We start from the raw sequence: 4537 nt of genomic DNA, 5'->3' as shown, positions 1-4537 counted from the left end.
CTGTATAACCATGATTAAGTAGGACCCACACATTGGCTCAACCCCAGGGGCCCACATCCTCCTCAGTCCAGCCCTGGACACAACAGCAAGTATTTTCTCCAACTACAGCTAATATTTTAAATACACAAAAAACAGTTAAATCAGGGTTTCTTTTTAAGGTTTTCTTCAGCTCTAGTGGCCTTTATCAAAATCAATCAATCAAATTTTATTTCAAAGTGCTTTACATCATAACAAACACAAAAACACACAGTCATCTTTATTTTAAAGAAGGCAGCTTGTGAGGGAGGGGGAAGACATGGCAAAGTTCAATGATCCATGTAGATTACTCCATATGAGTTGCTCGCCATTGCCACACCCATTTAATCAGACATTTTCTCAAAAAAAAAACATGTCCATCTAATCAGATTTGCATGAATATATAATGATCTTGTGATATGAAACACTATTTAAAAACAGCAAAAATACACAAGAGTTAAAACAAACAAAAATATGTCTCAAGAAAGACGGACCTCCGTATTTGTTTTTGACATGATAAATCTATCTGTGTAAGTATTAATGCCTTTCAAGGTAATTTTGTTTTACCAATATCTGTAAGTATTTGACATATAAGAAAAACAAAAAATTCAGATATACAACTACTTCAAACGTAGTGACTTAATTTGTTTGTAATGTAGAGTTCAGATTTCAGAGGGTTGATTTACTTAAATTTAAACATTTTCCTAAGAATGTTCACATAAACTTTTTTTTTATCAATTCCAGTTAAGTAAAATCCCAGGGATACTTTCTTTTCAATAATAAGTTGCTTAATTTGCCAACCTGAAAAAAAAAGATAAGCAATTAGTATTTTCATAGCACTTTCTGAATGATTCAAATATTTTCAGTCATCGGGATGTTTTCTGACATCACTTTGACTCAACTATTTTACTAATTGTAGGTCAGTAGTAATCCACAGATGTTAATATTTCTAATAGTGTTTCTGCACTTATTTCACAAAATTACCCATCCAGCATTTTCTCTTGATCTAAGAGAAAGTACCTGGAAATCATTTCTTATGAGAATGATTTTTTTTTACTTAAAAAAAAAAATACATGTTTTTTTTTTTCAGTTTTAAAGTGACTTTGTTTGCTTTATGAAACAACTCACCATTTGTGTAGTTTCATGTTATTGTTGGTTATTACCAACCAAATTTCCCCCAATCATTCCTGATACAACTCTTGAAGCTCTCGATTTTGAAAAACTATAAGTCAAACAACAAATTGTTAGGAAAGTTCTGCTTTATACTGAATGCCACAACAGAAAACTTATGGAAAACGTTCCTAAACTCAAGTAACAGAAACTACTTAGCAAATAAAAAGATCGGGGTATTTTAGACATAACTCACCGTTTACATGATGACTGTTTCTAACTGAAAAAAAGATAGTTTGAGGTGTTACAGTAAAAACAGTTTTCAGGTATGCCTTTCATCATTATACTAACAGTTTTACATGTTTAACAAACTGTCTTTTAGTCTTTTATTATGTTAAGTTAATTTAAGCTTGGCATTTTTTCTGCTCAACCTTAATTTTTAAATTCAAACTAACAAAAAAGATAATTTAGTGATTTCTCACCTTTCTTTATCCAGCAGTAAAAACATGCAGCACAAACAGGAACAACTATCATTGCAACACCAGTTAAGATGAAGATTAAAAATGTTGAATTTTCTGTGGAGAAAAAAACAAAACAAATAAAAATCTGCACATTCATGTGCAGAAAATATTGCTGTCTTTAAAAGCAGGCTCAAGACCCATCTTTTTAAACTTTATTTCCTGAATTGGATAATTTCTGCTTAGTCCGTGCATTTTCCATGCAGTTGTGGGTTTTTCCATGTGAAGTAGTGGTGGGTATTTTTTGTTGTTGTTTTTTGGTTGGTTTTATTTACAGTATCTGTACAGGACTTTGAGATGCTTTTAGTATGAAGGATGCTTTATAAATAACATTGATTGGTTGATTGATAAAATTACCAGTTACAATGAGCAATAATGTTCATAGTCTATATACAGTATGTTGCTACATTGTTGACATGTATTCTATTAAAACATGTAAAAGTGTAAAGTATGCAATTGGGTTTTGAGTTTGCATTTGCTTTGGATCACACAGGGACATGCAATGATACTGTAGAAGTCAAAACAAATATTATAGTAAAGTAAAATAAACACAAAATGCACATTTTTGAATCCATATATAAAAATACACAAACTTCAGCACATCTAACAATGTACTGTATTTCCCAAAAATGTTTTCAATATCTCATTTACCTCTGTTGGTCCTGATTTTTTCTGTCTCCAGTTTAGTGACAAGATCCTCTTTGAGACCAGAAAGCTGAAATACACATTCATACTTCATCCAGTCATCAGATGAAATGGATGAAAGATCTAAGTTGACACTCATCTGAAAGGTCCCATCATTGTTGGGGAGGATTTCTCCTTTGTTCACATCCTCATGAATTTCCACTCCATCTTTCCTCCAAAATATCTCAGCTCTGTTGGGATAGAAACCAGTAGCGAGGCAACTGATTGGAGAGGAGGAAGACTTCTGGAGGAGGAACAACAAGGGAACATCTGAGGAGAACAATAGGGATATTTCAATGACTCCACTACCCATTTTGAGTAGTTCAGTTGATACTATTCAAAACATGGTGTTGGCAAATAGGTGGTAGTACAACAAGTGAAAACAGACAAAAGGGAAAAGTAAGAGACATAAAAAATCCAACTTGGTAAAAAAGAAAGTGCTTCAAATCCTGGACTTAAAAACGAACTATATAGTATCCTTCATTTTAGAGCTAAAAATGCAAGAATATATATACACTCACCAACCACTTATGAACACAAATGTCAAATAAGCCAGTCACATGGCAGCAACTTAATGCATTTAATCCTGTAGACATGGCCAAGACTATCTGCTGCATTTCAAACATAGCATCAGAACGGGGAAGAAAGGTGATTTAAGTGACTCTGAATGTAGTATGTTTGTTGGTGCCAAATGGGCTGGTCTGAGTATTTCAGAAACTGCTGATCTACTGAGATAGCACAACAATCTCTAGAGTTTACAGAGAATGGTCTGAAAAACAGAAAATATGCAGTGAGTGGTACTTCTGTGGGCGCAAAAGCCTTGTTGATGCCAGATGTCAAAGGAGAATTTTCAGACTGGTTGGAGCTGATTGAACAGCAACATTAACTGAAATAACCATTCGATACAACTGAGGTCTGCAGAAGAGAATACTCTCACAACACGTCGAACCTTGAGGTGAATGGGTTAGAGCAGCAAAAGGCCATACTGGGTATGGCCTTTTGCCATACCCAGTATGGCAAAAGGCCATACCTTTTGTGGGAAACTAATTGTAGCCTTAGTTTCCCGTTCAGCTAAGAACGGGAAACTAAGGCTACAATTCACACAGGCTCACCAAAACTGGACAATAGAAGATTAGAAAAATGTTGCCTGGTCTGATGAGTCTTGATTTCTACTGCAAAATTTGGATGGTAGGGTCAGAATTTGGCATTAACAAGATGAAAGCTAAGATTAATCCTGCCTGGTATCAACGGTTCAGGCTGGTGGTGGTGGCGTAATGGGGTGGGGATATTTTCCTGGCACATTTGGGCCCATTAGTATCAATTGAGCATCGTGTCAAGGCCACAGCCTACCTGAGTATTGTTGGCGACCATGTCCATCCCTTTATGTCCACAGTGTACCACAGGGGTGGGCAACTCCAGGTCTTGAGGGCCGGTCTCCTGCAACTTTTAGATGCACCTCTGCTTAAACACACCTGTGTCAAATAATGAGGTCATTAGCAGGACTCTGTAGAACTAGACTGCACTTGGGAGGTGATTCAGCTGTTGGACCAGAGAGACATCTAAGAGTTACAGGATCCTGGCCCTCGAGGACCAGGATTGCCCACCCCTGGTGTACCATCTTCTGATGGCTACTTCTAGCAGGATAATGCGCCATGTCATAAAGCGACAATCATCTCAGACTAGTTTCTTGAACATGACAATGAGTTCCCTGAATTCGAATGGCCTCCACAGTCACCAGATCTCATTCCAATAGAGCACCTTTGGGATGTGGTGGAATGGGAGATTCACATCATGGTTGTGCAGTCGACAAATCTGCAGCAACTGGGTGATGATATAATGTCAATATAGACCAGACTCTCTGAGGAATGTTTCCAGTACCTTGTTGAATCTATGCCACAAAACATTAAGGCAGTTCTGAAGGCAAAAGGGGGTCCAACCCAGTACTAGCTAGGTGTACCTAATAAAGTGGCCGGTGAGTGTGTGGGTGTGCATTTGTTTGTAATACCTTGTGGGGACCCTTTTCCTGACACATACTACGTTGTGTCTTGGGACCGAAGTCTGTTTTTAGGTCAGGGGTCAGAGTTAGGACTAAGGTGTGAATTGAGTTTTGGATGGGGTTAGGGTTAGGTATGTGATGGTTAGGGTTAGGAAAAGGGTAAAGGGAAGGTTTAGGCTGTAGAAATGAATGGAAGTCAATGGAAAGTCCCCAC

The 4537-nt window shown here is 37.1% G+C and overlaps 1 pseudogene; it reads right to left on the bottom strand.

The window, feature by feature from the left end:
* Nucleotides 1-2286: 2286 nt before the first annotated feature.
* The window catches only part of LOC103472939 (class I histocompatibility antigen, F10 alpha chain-like), a 6852-nt pseudogene continuing 4601 nt past the window's right edge, over nucleotides 2287-4537 (bottom strand).

Source organism: Poecilia reticulata, linkage group LG11, assembly GCF_000633615.1.
Source record: "Poecilia reticulata strain Guanapo linkage group LG11, Guppy_female_1.0+MT, whole genome shotgun sequence".
Lineage (NCBI taxonomy): Eukaryota > Metazoa > Chordata > Actinopteri > Cyprinodontiformes > Poeciliidae > Poecilia > Poecilia reticulata.
The sequence above is the reverse complement of the archived record's forward strand: the minus strand, read 5'-3'. Positions and strand labels throughout refer to the sequence as shown.